The sequence below is a fragment of the Paramisgurnus dabryanus genome, chromosome 15 (genome assembly GCF_030506205.2).
Source record: "Paramisgurnus dabryanus chromosome 15, PD_genome_1.1, whole genome shotgun sequence".
NCBI classification, from domain to species: domain Eukaryota; kingdom Metazoa; phylum Chordata; class Actinopteri; order Cypriniformes; family Cobitidae; genus Paramisgurnus; species Paramisgurnus dabryanus.
The window spans coordinates 10,274,397-10,293,228 of NC_133351.1; the positions used below are offsets into that span (position 1 = coordinate 10,274,397).

The 18,832-nt window shown below is 35.9% G+C and overlaps 1 protein-coding gene across 17 annotated transcripts in view; it reads right to left on the bottom strand.

Moving 5' to 3' along the window:
* The window catches only part of map2 (microtubule-associated protein 2), a 111,620-nt gene extending 93,546 nt beyond the window's left edge, over positions 1 to 18,074 (bottom strand). For 9 of the 17 annotated variants that reach the window (XM_065252072.1, XM_065252066.1, XM_065252069.1 and 6 more), the window contains exon 1: positions 18,001 to 18,074. The gene's annotated coding sequence lies outside the window, so the exon portion shown is untranslated. The remainder of the gene's footprint in view (positions 1 to 18,000) is intronic. The other 8 variants (XM_065252082.2, XM_065252080.2, XM_065252079.2 and 5 more) reach the window with 1 other exon arrangement.
* Positions 18,075 to 18,832: the final 758 nt, after the last annotated feature.

The window sequence follows — 18,832 nt, forward strand, 5'->3', positions numbered from 1 at the left end:
GCCTGGCTGTTTATCACCTGCCTACAGCCTCTGTATTTAATTTCACTTAGGATATTCATTAAAAGAGCCATCCTTTGAAAAATAAGTACTGTAGGTGCTGAACAACGCAAGCGTGCCAGCAAGGCATTAACTAAATGTTAAGATTTTAAAGCCTACGCATGAGGGGTTAGAATTGTACTCCTGTCATCATGAGAGCAACCTAGCAAAATTTCTGCATACATCTTATTCCTGTAACACAAGTAAGTAGACGTTTTCATGTTTGTTTTGGACCTGTAAGCTGCTGACTAACCCTTTCCTAAACACTGAGCAAACCGGGTTCTGCAAAGACTCTTCTGCTCCAAGCTGTGGGTGGCTGGCAACCGGATCTCTGTTACCATGGAAATGCTCGGAGAGTCAGTCTCCATGGCGACAAATAACAGCATTAGGAAAACCTTCAGAGGGATGGAAACAAACCCGCTGGCTGTAGGAACTGCATGCAAGGTTTTTCTTTCGGACTCTGGATGTTCATCAAATGCCTTAATGTAATGCCATCTCTAAAGCTTGGATTTACATGTATGCATTTGGAAGATGCATTTATTCAAAGTGAATTACAGTGCAATAAAGCTATAAACTTTACCAGTATCTGTATTCCCTGGGATTGAACCTATGACCTTTGTTTTGCTATTGCTAATGCAATGATCTGCCAGGTGCTTTACAGGATCACCGTAGCCAAGCATGTAATGACTGTTCTGCTGTTAGTCAGACACCCAGATTCAATTTTACATTCCACAGTGTTTTATGAGAACCATGCCTGGCTTCATTTAATGGAAATATTTCAGACAGACAGTTTAGACGAAACATATATGAGAAATTAAAGTCTTGAAACAATGTGTCTGATTTTAACCGCATCTGAGCATCTCTTGATATTTGCTCTGAAATTGAAAGTATATCAAAACTTTTTTGTTATCATTGAACAGCATAGCACATTAAAAATTTACAAAAGGGCATCACTGCTACCGCTTTGGTCCTTTGATCTAAAGTAATTTTCATTATGCATTTGGCAGATGCTTTAATCCAAAGTGATTTACAGTGCATTACAAGGTATACATTTTTACTAGTATGTGTGTGTTTCCTGGGATCAAACCTTTTGGGCTGCTAATGCAATGATCTACCACTGAGCTATACAGTGATTTGTATATGTTTGGTCATTAGTTACATGTATCTACATTCTCTTGAGTAGAGGTTGAATTTTAATCCCACTCCGATGGAGACCTTTTTTCAATAGAGACACCACTATGAAGTGTTAGCATAATAAAAATTCATTAGCATATTAAACATGCATGAATAATTATACTAAAACATCAAAACAAGTATTCCAATCCACAAACTCAGTGGACCGGAAAAAGAAGATTCGGAAGATTGCCTAACACTTCCTTTTGGAAATATGAGCCACATGTGCTCTCAGGTCATAGAGGTCGTGGCTACTGCTGACCCCAGCCCCATTTAATGTGTGTTGATCCATTCTTTCCATGAGAGAGCCCATCATTAGTCAAACTCAAAACCTCTGGGATGCACATGTCAATAACCACAGCCAGGAAACCAAGCAGAGCACAGAGCAGTGGTTTCAGCTGAACGATGTAAAATGTCTTTACCTGCACAAAAAAAAACCTAAATGGGCTTGTTTTAAAGATTTTAAACAGAATGTCCAACATCAAGCATATATTGTTGGAAACAATGATATAAAAACGTTATATATGCTCGGCTGTTAAAAAACAACAACACACAGTTTGGCCGAAAATCGAAATACTACCAATATTTGTTTACATGTTCTGAACTGCATAATAATTTGTAAAACACTACAAAAGTGATATAAAAATATTCTTTAAACACATTACTAGACATAGACAACCCTACATTCAGCAAATGAGTTGTGTTCCTATAGCTGAGTGGTAAAACATTGCATTAGCAGTGCAAAAGCCTGCAGGTTCAATCCCAGGTAATGCTGCAAAAATACATCATAACAGACTGTAAGTTGCTTTGGATGAAGGCGTCTGCCAACTGCACATATGTTAATGTAAATGGGCAGCACCTGGTGGTACCCTTACAAGAGCACAACATTGGTTTCATGTTTATCTACCTTTAATATTCCATGCCGGTGGAACAATCATCCAAACTTTTAGTCGCATCATTCACGATATTAAAAACCAGTTTAAAAAGCATATTTTCCATGAATTTATAGCAGTGGTTCTCAACTGGGCACCGCTTGGGGGTGGAGAGATAGTGGCAAAGGGCCTCAGTTTTATAACATTTTTTTTAAATGCATTAATTCCTCATAAATTATGTGCGATTAAACCTAAAAAAAAATACTTACCAACAGCAGTACATTATATAATTTAAAGCTTTGTTTTGTTCAAATTCTAAGTTCGAGATTGCTTTACTTCATGAATTTTCTTTGGGGGGCTGCCAAGGCATGCAGCCTACACAAGGGGGGCAACAATAAACAGGTTGAAAACTCTTAAAAAAAAATTCAGTAATACTTTACTTGAAGGGGTGTTCATAAGACTGATATGACACCTTCATAATCATGAACATGAAGGAGATTTTATAAACATTTATGACAACATAAACATGACATCATTCGTTCAGTTATGATATTTTTAATGCAAGGATGACATTGTTTGAGATGTCTTTGTTATTATCTGTTATGATTCACCTAAAATGTAATGAAAACCATACAATGGGGGGTTAAGCTATGCAGCGTTGGGTCGATGGAAAAACGAATTAAATTAAATATTTTGTCAGAAACCATTTCAGTACCCTCTGTGTGCAGAAGATCAAGTTTCGTTAGTTGTCACTTTTTAAATTTTTGTGCTCATACATAAAGTATAAAGTATAATTTTTTGCCGTGTCTGTTGCATTTTGTTAAGGTATTTAAAATTATCTGACATAGAATTGACACTTATTGACGTTTTAATGACAAGTTCAATTTTGTACCACTGTAGTTGAGGTCAAGAAAAATATTCATGATGCTGTTATAAAACAATTTGACAGAGTATTAACACTTAATGAGATTTAAATGACAGTTTAATGTTATGTTAACCCATAAAGCTAGGTAGTTTCTTAAGTTTGATAATTATTCTGCTATGTCATGTTTATGACAGATTTATGAAGTTATGATCTATTGCAGTAATTCTCAAAGTGTGGTCCGCGGACCACTAGTGGTCTGCCAAACCCCCCCCCAGTGGTCCGCCAAAAGATGACCTAAACTAGGCAAGTGTTTATACAATCGTCACTTATTTAAGTAGATTTTTAATGCACTTGCGAAACTGTGATATCAGTTCTTGCCATTCTGTTTTAATAACGTAAAAATGGATCGGTGGCTAAACCAAAGAGGAGTCAAAAGAAAAGATCAAGCGTCAACTGAAAGCAGCTAAAATCCACAGATCTATTAGTTTTGTAATGTACTAGTTTTTGTTCATGTGTAAAATCCCTGTAATTTCAGTGATTTTGGACATTAAAGGGAACATTTTTATTCAGTATTTTATTGTTACCATAGTTACAACCATATACTTCATATACCCACCACCTCAGTTTTAATCTAATGGCTCTTTGGAATGACATTAAGTGGGACCTAGGCTGTTATAGTATGTTTAATTGCATTTTTTTTTCACATGTGCAGTTTGTTGTTCATATTAAGCTGCAACTCATTTCACATTAACTTTTTCTAATAAAAAAAAATTCATATAATAATTTCTGAACATAGCATTGCATTTGTTTTTTAAAAATTAGTTTTTGACTTGAAACAGTTGCATATTAAACTTAAACTTAGTTTATCCTTCCTATTTTGTTGTTTTTTGGGGGAGTGTTAGAGTGGGATTCTGTTAGGTGGTCCTCAGAAAAAAATTGGAAGATAAAGTGGTCCTTGGGCTGAAAAAGTTTGAGAAACACTGATCTATTGGTTTGAAAATGACATAATCGAACAAATGACACTTAATGACAGTTGTCATAAACATGCATAAAAAGCTCATGTTCATGTCATGATTACGAAGGTGTCATGTCAGTCTTATGAACACCCCTTCAAGTAAAGTGTTACCAAAAAATCTTTTCTCTCCCTTTCTTCCAACAAGTATAGTATCAAATGTTGAATTTCTGAACTCATACTTGCTCAAACTTAGTAACTTTTGTATAGTCACTTGTGAAATACAAAAAAGAGAGAAATTGATCAAATAAATATCTCAGTTGTATGAATATATACAGTGTCTCAATACTGTAGAATGAATGCACTGTGGGTTGCTTTGGATAAAAGTGACCTCCAAAGGCATAAATAGCGCATCTTATATTATTGCTTTCTTGTTTTCCTTATTTTTGTAAGTCACTTTGGATAAAAGCATATACTAGATGCCTAAAAGTAAATGTAAAGAACCTGACGTTCTAAATAAAAATAGAAAGTCATATAGGTTGGGTGAGAAAAAGATAACATTGGTTTTAGAGATGCTAAACAATTAATCGTGATTAATCGTTAGCAGAATAAAAGTTTTTGTTTACATCACATATGTGTGTAAACTAACTGTGTATAATAAATATGTGTGTATATATATATATATAAATATGAAAACATTCATGTATAATTTTGAGAAAAAAAATGTATATATTAAGTATTTATATTTATATATATATATATATATATATATATATATATATATATATATATATATATATATATATATAATATAAATTATACATAAATATACAAATGTATATACACATGTAAAAATTTCTAAAACATATACATGCATGTGTGTACATTTATTTATACAAAGTTATTATACACAGTTCACACACATATATGATGTAAACAAAAACTTTTATTCTGTTAACGATTAATCGTGATTAATCGTTAAGCATCCATAATTGGTTTCAATATTTACAATATTAATAACCATCACATTCCATCCCAGAATATAAAAACCAGAATTTCAATGTTTGCTTTTTGTGGAAACATGAAAATGGGATGAATTCACTCCATGGGCCATTTAAGCACCACTAAATAAACAAGATGACACCACAGACTTAAATCAAGTTGTACATTCATAAACAGACAGGAATGCAGATAATTTCTGCGGTAAACAAAATTGATCTCGCTCTGCCTTTGCCTCTGCTTGTAGTCACTTTCAGACACACTTGTCTTTTCTAAACAACTTTTCCAATTCTTCAGAAATGAAAAAAAAACTATTTTCTGGGAATTTCCAAATTCATATCTACTCTCGCTCTCTCTCTCTCTGGGCTTTAATGGAAGTTGTAATAGTAATCCATAGAGACATCACGACCACAGCTCTGATTCAGTTACTGCTTTCCACTGAAACCATACAATCAAAGTTACTAGTCAAAAGAATCTCTGGGCAGATTAAATAATTTTTGAAGGGAAACACACGCATACAAACAAGCTCCACCGATTCATTTGATCCTAAATCAACTTTAATTTCAAAGGCTCTCTGCTGTACGGCCTGTCAGCATCTATTAAATATATGACATTGGACAGCGCAAAGATGTTTTTCTCTGGGTTTTCCTTCTTTGGTGTTTGGACTGTCAGATAGAGATGCTTCAAGAAACATGTGCTTTGGGAAGCCACAACAGAGGACTTTTTTATATTAAAGCACTTGGCAGCTTCTATTTTCATACAGGAAGTTATGTGAAGCCAAAACTCAAGAGCACGAGTCATCAAGTTGAAAGTTTTATCGTCACATCTCATTAGACGTTTGTCCTCAAGAGGAACTATAACTGAATCATATAAATAAATGATTATAGGTCTATCTCAGAGAAAGTTTAGACACTTTATTCTTAACTATAGTTATCGGAATTATAATTGAGATTCTGGTGGGTCTCTTGCTCGGGATCAAAGCAAGCAATTGATGTGTTAAAGGGTTAGTTTACCCATAAATATACTCACCCCCATGCCACCCCATACCCATAAGAACGTTGTTCAGCTTAAGAACACAAATAAAGACATTTTTAATGAAATCCGAGAGCTTTCTGAGCCCCCATAGACTGCAATGCAACTCACAACTTTCAATGCCCAGAAAAGGCCATAAAGACATCGTTAAAATAGTCTATGTGACTATAGTGGTTCAATCTCCATTTTATGAAGTGACAAGAGTACTTTCTGTGCTCATAAAGTCAGTCTCTGAGGCGTATTCACGAAAGCATGCGTTAAACACAGGCGTTGTGCGTCAGCCATAGACATAATATACATAGATGCCCCATTCGACCACTCCATAAATGCGAGCCGTAAATATCATTAAACAAAAAATCAGGTAAACTACTGTACTTAAGTACTAGTGATGACAGCAGAATATTTACTGGTCTGATTATTGATTATTTAAATATTGACTATGATCAGATATGAATTGTAACAAAACTTAGATCTTCCAATGTTGCTTTAAGCTCTGCTTAACTAAGATCTCCTCACAGTTGAATGAAAGAGTGCTTAGTTTCATCTTATGAAAAACTAGGGCTGCATAACGATTAATCGCGACTAATCGTTTGCAGAATAAAAGTTTTTGTTTAAATTATATAAGTGTGTGTACTGTGTATAATAATTATGTAAATATAAATACACACACATTTATGTATAACTTTAAGAAAAATATATATTTATATGAAAGGTATTTATATTTATATATAATATCAATTATTTATAAATATAAAAATGTATATACACATGTAAATATTTATTCAATATATACACGCATGTGTGTGTATTTATATATACATAATTATTGTACACAGTATACACACTTATATAATGTAAACAAAAACTTTTATTCTGCAAACGATTAGTCGCGATTAAACGTTGTGCAGCCCTATGAAAAACTTTCCATTATTTCACCGAAGCCAACGAAAATCGAGCAGGACCAAAAATTTTTACAACTGATCGCTGTCAAAAAAGTTCAGGGACGACATCCCAAGGATGACAGCAGCAATGACATTGTAATACTTAATATGACAAAGTAAGTGTTCTGATTAATGCCAATTATTTTAATTTTTTTAATCAGTATACCACTAGTCAACTAAATCAATATAACATGGCAAAGATAAATGCACATTTATATATTAATTCAATAGATTTATAGCATAAAAAAAATCAGTTTTTATAATAAATCTTTGAAAATCTAATTATGGATTTGAATTTTTTATGTTAGTATAACCTAAAGATGCTATGTGAAAGTTTTTCATCTTGTCACTTGTCAGTATAGAAAACACGTTTTTACCGAAATTATAATAGTCAAAATGAATTTATTGCATTTTGGAACCAAACTCTTAATATCTTCTTATGTGTTTAACAGAATAAAGAAACTCATACAGGTTTAGAACAACATGAGTAAACAATGACACGATTTTCATTTTTAGTTGAACTATCCCTTTAACATGCCTAATTAAACCAAGTAGTTCACGATCTGGTCGGCAACCCCTTCATAGCCACAAATAAGCTAAAATATTTTCCAATACAAGCTCATGAAATTGCTGATTTTTACAGACTAGCGTTGCACTTTTCAGATGTTGTACATCGAAGCTACATACAGTCAGTCACGATTTGCAGAAACACTGAGCCACCTTGAGCTAGTGGCATGCTTCAGAGCCGTCCACCCCCGACAGATGATGGAGCATTATCTCACGGGCCTGGCTCTTTAACAATACACACTTACAGAGCGGCAGCCCACACAATCTGCCTACACATGGGCGTCACATCTCCCTACTCCCCTGCACAACCCTGACACCCTTCTGGCCACATTGTGTGAAAACTAAGAGGCAAGGATTTCTGGGTAATGGTAAAATGAATCACTGTGGTCACTTATTACCTCTTCGGCTCCTCCTACCTACCTGCACCTATTCACAACCCACATGCAGAAGACACGACATGCACAACACATATGCAGTGTGTGTAACATTATTGTGAACACCGCTCTTATCAGCCCACATATACCTGCCTTCACCCACACAGACAATCAAGCAGCACCTTAAGGATCGTCCTACGCCTGCCATTTCTGCTTCTCGTGGCCTTGTCATCTTTTAGATGTCTGTCACACTACACAAAAAATCATATCTTTGTAGGATGGCCAGATAAAACAATTGTCAAAATCGAAGACTCATAGTTATATTTCCAAGTCGGAGAAGTTTTTGTGTTTTCGTACCTTAAAGGGCTCATTATAGTTGTGCGTAGGCTACGAGTCAGTTTCATATACTTCTGTGTAGTGCAATTACACATACAGAACACTAGTAGGCAGTATCCACATGTGTAGCAATGAAACAGCCAAAGAAGAAGCAACTTGTTGTGTATGATTTGAGAAGACCAGCAGTTTGAGTTAAATCACTCCTCAACTTGGCCCATCTTTGTTCTCACCGTCGCAAATGGAAATGCTTATAAAGAAATGCAACGGGTTCTTGTGGACCAATCACAGGGATTGCAGGGATTGCAGCCCTTGTAGAACGGACTCGCTGTTAAAATTTTGTTGAGTTGCGTGTCAGGCTACACAGAGCTCCACACAAACTACAATAACCTACGGCATAGCTATGGCGTAGACCTTACACACGACTATAACTTGCACTTAACTGGTAGAGGATTGTGTTAAGGGGCGTATACACCAAAATGTTAAAACACCAGGCGGACGCCGACTATAGGGGGGGCTTGCCAGCTTTTTTCAGCTGCGCACTTTGGTTGCTATTATACAGGGTTTCCCACAGAAAATTTGTTAGTTAAGGTGATAGGGTTGGCTGGGGGTTGGGGCCAGGGGGCGTTACGATGAAAATTAAAATATTTGTATTTAAAACACTCAAATAAAACTTAATTTTGAAGAAACTATGACAAAAAATTAACACATGCTAGATTATTAATTAATTAAATGTTTTTACCTCTAACGGGAATAGCTGCATGATGAAGTTAAACTAAGGGGTTAATAAACACAAACTAAAGCAGATGTTGTAGAACGTCTGACGAACGATGATAGATAGCACAAAATGTAAAAACTGATTATTTCCCACTATTAATTACATTATCTTAACGGAGTGTTACTTCTGTAGAATGTAAATAATGTACATAAATAACGTGAGCAAGAGCACTCAACAATTATATCTAATCAACAGGCACGTGAAACCTAGCTAGCAGGTTACTCAGACAACAAAATCACCTGCTAACTTACTTTAAATTTGCAAGAACTATAGACTAATACAATAACAGGCTTAAATAACCACTTACAGTTCTCACAGACACTTGTTTAATCGACTGGCTATCCTCCAGACATGACGGACCACGTCTTTATCTCATTTCGGTCGCGCTAATCTCCGAGATGTTTTATCAACTGGGTAGTTATCCTCCAGACAGTGACGGTCCGGACCTTTTTTTTCTCATTTCGGCCGTGTGGCGTGCGTGCCCGCTCGCGGTTTGAAAAGCGTCCGCGCTATTCTCCGAAATGCACTTTTTTGCAGCTAATTTTTAGCTGATTATACTTCTGATTATACTTCTGATTTGTTTATCAATCTTTGAACGATGCACTGGTTAGTTGTTGGGATATTTGTCCCGCCCCTTCTCCACTATAATTGGATGGCCAAGTAAAAAGTGACATTGACGCTTAGCGCGGAAAAACGAGGAGTGCCGGTGCTCAGCCTGGACAAATCCTGCCAAGCTGCTGGCATTTTTGAAAATCGCTTCCTAACCCTAACCCTGGAAAAATTAAGAAACATATGCCAGCATAAACGCCTTGGTGTGCACGCCCCCTTAAGGCCCAATACAAAGGTCACATTTTGAGCATGGGCTACCATACCTGACAATTAGGGCACTTTCTATTCCGCTTCTTTGTATTCCTTACTTGGTTTGTCATACTTTGTGCTGCGAGACGATGTGGATCAAGTTGTCATATGCTATTCTTGATATTGGCGTTCGTTGTACAGTGGCTCTGATGTCAAAACACCTCTCAAAATGCTTGGTTCGGCAGTGGCGGCTGGTGACTGCTCTTCTGAGGGGCGCAAATTCAAAATATGTGTTCGAAGTGTTGTGTGTTGCTCGTGTTTTCAAAATATGTGTTTGTTGTGTTATGTGAACCATGTGCATCACGTGTTTTGTCAAAATAAGTGTCTGCTGCACACGTGTCAAAACTATTTATGATAAAAAATAAAATCACATTCATAAAATACTGTACTTTAATTCTAATTGTATTAAAACAGCATCTGTTTTAAGTTGCTCCAGAAAGTAAGTTTTTCACTTCAGAGATTTTATCAGGCAGTCATAGGAAACTGCAATGCGTGTCAAAAGGGAACATAATTACGTCTCATGAAATTGAGTGCTTGTTGCCACATGACGATGTCTAGGCAGCCATGTTAAACCAGCCCTAAAGCTCTTTCTTATACTGCACCATTTCAACTTAATAACAGATCTGTATCTGTACGACATTTGTACAAGTCATGCATTCAATCTGTTGCCCCCGCAATTTATATTCAGTGTTCATGCAGTGTATAAATTGCTTTTATGGCGTCTTAAAATTTTTAAAGGCATAATCTTTTTAAAAATGCTTTTTATTTAAAGCCTACAAACATCTGAAGCTTCTTTTTCCATTGGGTGGGCAATGGTATGACAACCCCCATAAAGTACCAAACTGTTGGAACACCCAAAAATCTGCCAAAAACAACTGGAGGCCACATCTCTTGTGAGTGTGACTATGTTTTTGCAGTGAAGGATGACCAGCTACCATTTGTGAACCCTGTTAACTGAGGATTTAGGATTGATTTTAATGTTAACCTGACAGGTTGATGAATGGAAAACACTGCCATAAAATCAGTGTATAAAAAACCATTACACCCTTTGATGCGGTCATGTATGCAGAACATACTGGTTATTAAAATCCAAGTCCCTGGATTATAGATGGTTGCTTTCTCTTACTGGGACACGACTGTCAGTTGTACTATGCTTTAACCCCAATTTAAGTAGCAGGGCTTCCCCATTGCCCTGCGGATACCAGCAGCAGCCACCCTGGCACTTGAACCTAAACTCCAAGCAGATTTTCTACAGGCAGCTAAAAGGGCCACTGTGCCCGGCCCTCGTAGCTTACTTCCACATGGACAAACCTTTGTAGAGGCTCCTTTGTGTGCACCGGAGTCTTCATTACTCGAGAGTCACATGGCTACTGTTTCCATGGCGGTGGTTGCCATGGTAATAAAAGAGCTCACATTCAGGCCATTATGGGTTTACACCATTAACCAACGATTTTAATGTGTATATGCTAAAGGGCTTCATTAAAGGAAGTGAAAGTTTTTCGTTTCTTCAAATTCCATTTAAAGTTTGGTGCTTTTCATGCATCACAGCTGTTCAACAAGCCCAAAGCATTTCAGTATGACATTAAAAGACCTGACCAGCAGAAATAATGAATTGTTCTCAGACTGGTTATAATAGTATAAACAAAATGAAAAGCATGAAGACGGACTACACTATGCAGACCCTCACCCTTGTAAGTGGTGAATTATTTGACCAGAAATTATTTCATTTCAGTCTTATTGTTTGCCATTATATCAAAGCATCACAAATTGTTCAACTGCTTATAACAACAAACACTTTTTAAGAAAATGCAGGGCTGGGTTGTTTTAGATGTCAACTGGATGTCTGTTTCTGATCTAACTGATCTATCTTTTACCATAAAGACATAATATCTAGAGAGTTTTTGTTTGTATTTAGTTACCGTTTATAGCTTTTGCCTGCATAATAGTTTTCATTAGCAATAACATTCTTGATGTGAACACTGATGCTCATAGCTAAGCAAACACAATTTCACGCAACGTTGTGCTTCAATTGTACCCGAGCGCAATTCATTATTCAAAGCAAGTTTGTGCATTCTGAGGCAACGCTGCTGGGGTATCAACATTAACTATCTGCCTCTACGGTCAGTTTTCTCTTTGGGTCATCTACTCTCATGATAGACCAAAAGTTTAAAAACTTTGTGCTTAGGGTTGCTAATTGTTTTTAATCAGGACATCAAACTGACCAATCACAAAATCCTTCAAGTGTACTGGAATGTTCATTGCCTAAAAATTCCATAATGCAAAGCAAAAACCAGCGTGCATCGATGCTCCCTATGTTTCCTTACCAGAAATCTCCTTTTCTGAAGCTCTCCTCCAACCAAAATTGTGCGAGCCAACCGAATAGACATAAAAGCAGTTTGTCAATAATACCGTTTCTGGGTCACAAAATGTAGCTTTAGGATTAGTTTAGGCGAGAATATAGATGTATAAACTTTAAATCTGCAGTCGGTTAGCAAAGATCGCCTATTTGAAAATTAGCTTAGACATATTCAGAGATGTGAGTTTCAGGTGCGACCAGCAGGCGGTCAGTGCGCTTGTGACCCTCTGAACACAGCCTTACCTCTCCTGAAACTCTAATGTATCCAAGTCTGATGGTCAAACATGAAATTTAATTTGTTCTGGGTATATCTAACCTCTTTATATGTCTTTGGTCTCATCTATTTTTTGTTTCTTATCATTCTCTTAATTGGTATAATTGATTTGGTGGAGGTAAAAGTTACATTCCAAATATTCATGCTAATAACTCATGCGCTGAGGGTTTTTCGTCACATTATATAATTATTTAGTGCCAGCAAAGTACTGTATACATAATGTTTACAAATAAGATCATAATTAATAAGTTCTGAAAATTATATATTCCTGTTTGTATATCCCTATCCTAAGCGTTTTTTATTATTATTAATAAATAGTACTGTTTAAATATTGTAGATAAGACTGTGTGCAATTTCTATTATACATTAGCTCATTCAAATTATTACATATAGACAAAGATTATATTCAACACTTGAAACAAAAAATGTGAGTATCTAAATAAAAACTAGCAAAATGTAATTTAAATGTCCTTATCAGTTTTATATATCAGATATATATCATTTTCATGCCTTGTTTGCTTAGTTTCATTTTCTTTGTGCTGTAAACATAAGACAAACAATTACAATACAGTTACGCAAAAAAAGAAGTGTGCGTTGGTGGCTGCGTAAACCGATCGCCGTATGACAGCGAAGTATCGCGAGAACCATTCGGAAGCTGTGCTTCGATGTCATAATTGTTCAGTTTACGTGCTGCACACACCTGACATAACCAACTGTATAACATAAATATACGGACAGCCAGAGCTGCATCAGTAACACACAGCTGGGATCAATAAACACTCTTACATAAACAACCAAAAAGCTAGCTTGCCAAAACTTGAGTAGTAATATACATTCAGTGAGGCTCACCTTATTCTCATCTTTCCTCTGGCGTCGTCACGTATCTGCCAATAGTGGCGGAATTATGACTTGATAGAATATTAAAGATATATTGCTATTAATCATTTAGGCGGTATAAAATCAAGAAGCATAATTAATATCACGACGTATGTCGTGGGGAGAATCGTTCGGTCACGCTGATAATTTTATTTACAGCCCTTCACAGCGATATAAACAAACGTCACTCGATTGATCCCACGTTCCTTCACGCTAACTCCTCCTCTATTATATTTCACATAATTTTGTCCAATAGAAGTGCGGAGGAGGAGGGGCTTGCCGCAAAGCTTGCATCGAATCCCTCCTCTAAGAAGCATCCGCTTCATTCAACTCGTTATTATACTTCAAAATATATGAGTGTCCTATTATAAATGAAATTTAATTTAAACATTTTTCAATTAATCTAACCTTATTTAACGATTCTTAAAAACAGAAGTCCCCACGTGGCTCCATGAATAGGCTACACTATAAAAATAAATAAAGTTAGGCAAATATTGCTGTTTCAATATGTTTAGTAAGTGGGAAGTGTGGGTAAATGTCTTTACTTCTTTTTAATGATGACCACAAAGGAAGATATTTAGAGCATTGTTTGTAAACAAACCGTTCATGAGCCCCATTCACCTTCATAGTATTCTTATTCCTAGGGTGAACTATCAATTTAAGCAATAAACATTTTAAATTTGGCAATTATAGCTGGCTAATAATGGCACTCATCCTGTGCCTATACTCTGCAGTCCAAACTTGATCTTTTTTTACAACTTACAGTGATAATCAACATGGCACAATATTATATCTAGATGACAGCTGATCAGAATCTCTATTCCCAGTACATTCCCTAAAAATCCAGTATATTTATTTAAATGATGCTAGTAATTTCAATTTAGGAAACCTGCTTGGTTTCATCCTTTTAACATTTAGATATAAGTCACTCATTTACCTGAGTCATAAACAATGCATATGTGATCAAATATATGTTCATATTAATAAAGCTGGCACAGCTTTAAACCCAGTGATCTGCATTGTCAGTCAGATCTGCCAAGCTTACTGATACATCTGCACAACTCAATACATTATTGAACTCTTTGACACATGCACACAGTAAACACTCCCAAAAACACATTTATCAAGTAGATGAGCTTACAAAGAACATCTGCCTTTATGACAGAAGCACATTTATCATATCCGAACCGAAACTGATATCCGATTCTGCAAAGAAGTCCATGCTCTTTATCAGGAGTCAAACACATAAAATGATTATAAAGTGGGTGTGAAAGACCTTTATTTCTCACTCTGCCCTTGGAAATTATAAGGATATGGATCAGATGGGGTGACGGTTGTCCTGCTGATAACTGGTCACCATATTATTTGCCTGCAGTGCTAGTTCAAGCTATAGAGAAAGACGCCGGTCCTTTGTTCTGCCACAGGCTTAGTGGGGGAAGGAATATGAAGTAGGATTCCATGGACAGCTCAGAGTTAAACAGTAGCAGACAGATTAAAGCTCTAGACAGTTTAAGACAATCCTCAATGACAGCATCAATCTTGACACTTTTCCAGCAACATGGACATGCTTCCTTACAACACTATGTATTATATTATATTAATGATGAACTAATACACTGTAAAAAAATTTGGTCATGAATGGTCCCAAGCTGTCACTGGGGCAGGTCCCATTAAAAATGTCCCATTTAGGTACAAATATGTGTACATTTGTTATCAATGTGTACCTTTGAGGTAATAATAAGAACTCCAGGTGTGTACTTTTTGAAAGGCTACCTCCCCCGTGACAGCTAGGGAGCATTTTTTTTTATCACATTTTCTGACAGTGTATATTGTCAGGCAGGCCATTATATACTTTTATATTTAACCATTTAATAATATTAAAACAATTAATTTAATAATATTAAAATTTATTAACAAATTAATCTAGGGAATTTTGAAAATATTAAAGATATAAAACTGCATCATATACATAAACATGTTGTTTGATCATAAGCAGACCAATAAAAATAAAAAATGACATTTTGATATTGATTTATTTGTGAAGAACAGTTCCTTAATTGACATCCTAAACTATAAAGGCATCAGCTGAGCTAGCAAGAACCAAAGTGTGAATAAAATGGTGTTAGCTATCTAACTTACTTGATTTACCGGATTTACCTGCTTGCTGGCTACTATATAAATATTTTAACTGTGTGTTTGCAATTTAAACGTTAATACCATAGATCAACAGTATATTTACACTATATCATCAAAACATACTTCACAGGAATCCGGACTATTCGGATAGCCAAGAGGAGCATCTGTATATCCAGTCTCTGTAGTGAGAAGTCAGGTGTTGCGTGCATGCGCAAAGTACAAACTGAATTTTTATTAAATCTGGTTGTTTTAACCAAAAATATGCCTTTTTAAGTTTTAGATTGTAAACAACCATTGTAGCCCAATTTCATCAAAAATTGCAAAACACTCATTTCAGATTTGTGGAATTTTGTGGAATGTGCATTATCTGGTGTTAGATAGTTAGAGTAAATGGGTCTAGAGGTGACCTGCTTTCAGGGAGTCCACAGGGAGAACAGAAAGATCATTGTTTCGGGGTCCACAAAACTGCAGCTCACTTTCCATGAACAGTTTACCAGTCAGAGACTACCAGTACACTCAAAACACACTGATTCCAGTTAACACAAACCAAGCAGAGTTCCTGCTCTCACACACTACCTGTACCTGTTAATAAATGTCAAATCACCTACACTCAAACAGGTACCTTAGCTAAATTTACTAATGCTACTATTGATAATCATTGCATAGTATGCAAAAACACTTTATGCCATTTTTTAGCCATTACAAATAGCCTAGTGACTAAGCGATATGAGTTTTTAATGGACAATTCCTATATTCAGACCCAGAGCACATATGATGCCAATATGTATGTGATAGACCAATTAATTAAAACAATTCAGATATTCAAGTTTTTTGGTTAAAAAAATCTATACTGTGCATGTACACATAATGCAAGAATGCAAGGCTCAGAGCAATACAGATTCCTTTAAGTATCTCCAGGTCGCATTTAAGTAAAACTCCCTCTGGACTTATCATGTCAAAACCTGAGAAGTACAGGGAATGTTCAAGACCCTACAGCATCATTGATCCAGTCAGCGTAAGGTGCTTAAGAAGGTGGCATGAAATGCCTTAAACCTACTCAATAGTATTTCATTAAAATGCATCATGCATGCATATGCACAGATGTTCATAGTCATTGGAAAACAATGCACATCATTCTGGGTAATTCTTTTTATGGGCACCTGTATGTGGCTCATTCAACTCTGCTACATTTTTTTGGTGGCAGCTCAAAGAACGATTGTAGGAGTAGTGCACCACTATACAAAAGGTTTAGCAAAACAAGGCCACAACAACCACTTCACCCAGACAAGCTGTCATCCAAAGGTGCTCTCAAAGCCAGTATATGCACGAACAGGACAGCACAAGGACGAATCTCTTTAAAATGTAAATGTAATCATGACAATCACTGTGACTGGGAACAAAGGTTATTATAATGCAATCTGATTTTTTGTTTGCAGGGTGCATAACTCGTTTTGCCCTCTGGATGTGGAGTGTATAATTATCTTTATATAAAAACAATAAAAGTCTATGATATGTGCTCATTAAGTGTGTGTGAAAGTCTATGTGGCGGTGGTCCAACTTTTTGTCTCCTTTTAAACATCTGCTCTATTTGATGGAGAGGGCAGCGTGCTAACAGATGGTCATAGCGTCTGACCGACGGTGCAGCAACAGAGTACCACTCGGATGCCAATGGACTTTGTAAGATATATGCCACATGTTATTAGGAAAAGGGACTGCGCAGATATCAGTCATCCAGCATAGGATGATGCATTAAATTTCTCAGCCCCATTTATTCATCTTTTCGTGTCTATTCATGCATTCCTGCTTATCAGTGCAGGTATGCATAATCTCATATAACACAGAGAATCATCACTGGCAACGTATGTATATAGACAAAGTGTGCATACTGAATACAGTCTGTTTCAACATGATGACCTGTGGCAGGTGCATAAGGGTGAGAAAACTATCCATTCATGTTATATATCTAAATAGCAGTAGAGGTAAACTTGAAACAAAAATTATATATATTCAATATTTTAAAATCAAGAAATTATAAAGAAAAGAGTTACTATTTTAATGCCGGGTAGCTGCAGTTTCAGCACCATGGCTGCTGGACTGCATATCTCTTCTGCGACAAAAGCAAATCATGTCTTTGACCAGGTCTCCACCTATTCATGTCTAGTTTCGTTTGTTACATTTCCATTAAGATAAATCCCACTCACAATCAATGGATTTCAGCACAAAGGTACATTTATACAAAGACATAAGAATTCCTATAAGAATTTAAGCAATCATTTTGGTGTCAAATGAAAGGTGGCACACCCCTATTAAAGTAAAATATTTTTTCTATTTGAAATAAAGAATGGTATTCCTATATCCAAGCACACTATATCGTTGCATTCAGAACAATGCGTCCTTTCTCAAGCAAAAGGGATTATCTATACCATTAGAGCCATTTTTCAATGCATGGATGAAAGGAAATTCAAATTAAAGCGTGTCACATCACTTTTGTAGATGCAGATATACATATGCAAATCATGCTGACCGTTTTGCATCGATATTATGGCTTTTCTGCAAATAATGAAATATAGCGGTTTACCTGTTCGGCGTGTTGCGTCCGCTGCAGGCTTTCTCTCGGAGCGCAGTGAGCGCCGGTGGTAAAGGTCCGCCCACCGTAAACCCCGCCCATTGTCGTAAATGTCCCGCCCATATATGAATAATTACCGTAGTTCACAGTGTGAACGTGCAATGAGCACTGTTGCGTTAGATGCGTTGTAAGATTTATTTAGACAAAACGCAAACAAGGTGACAGACATCACCATTGTTTTGTTTATAAATATATCTTGCTACTTTATTAATGATGATAAATAATCTTTAATTTATAAATTAATGTTAATACATATCAAATTGTTTAAATAAAACTCGACTATATTATAATATTACCTTTATATTAAGTAGACCACTAAATGTGTGAATATTAATACGACACACAAACCATATGCAAACCCTGTGGTCAAGGGGTTTGTAACACACCAATTATTAACTTAATTTTTCAAATGGCAACACTCTCAAAGGCCTACTTATTGATGGAAATTAGAGATTCATAAATAATAAATTAACCTCAATAGAAGAGTTAAAACAACTGACATGTTTCCCTGTTAAAGTTGATGGCAATGTTGGATTTTCTTTTTCATCTTAGTAAACAAACACGACAGAGCACTAGCTTATGAGAAAAAGAGATTCTTAATTTACTTTAATCTACATTTATACACAATATTAAATATTTGTTTACATATTTGATAAAGGTACAGAAGCATTTATTGAAAAAGGTTTTCCTTTCTGTTTTGTGTAAAAAAAATGATAAACCCAAATGTTTTTGAATGATAGAGCCAAAGTCAAAAAACGTTTGTGCCCCGCTCTCCCTAAAAGCT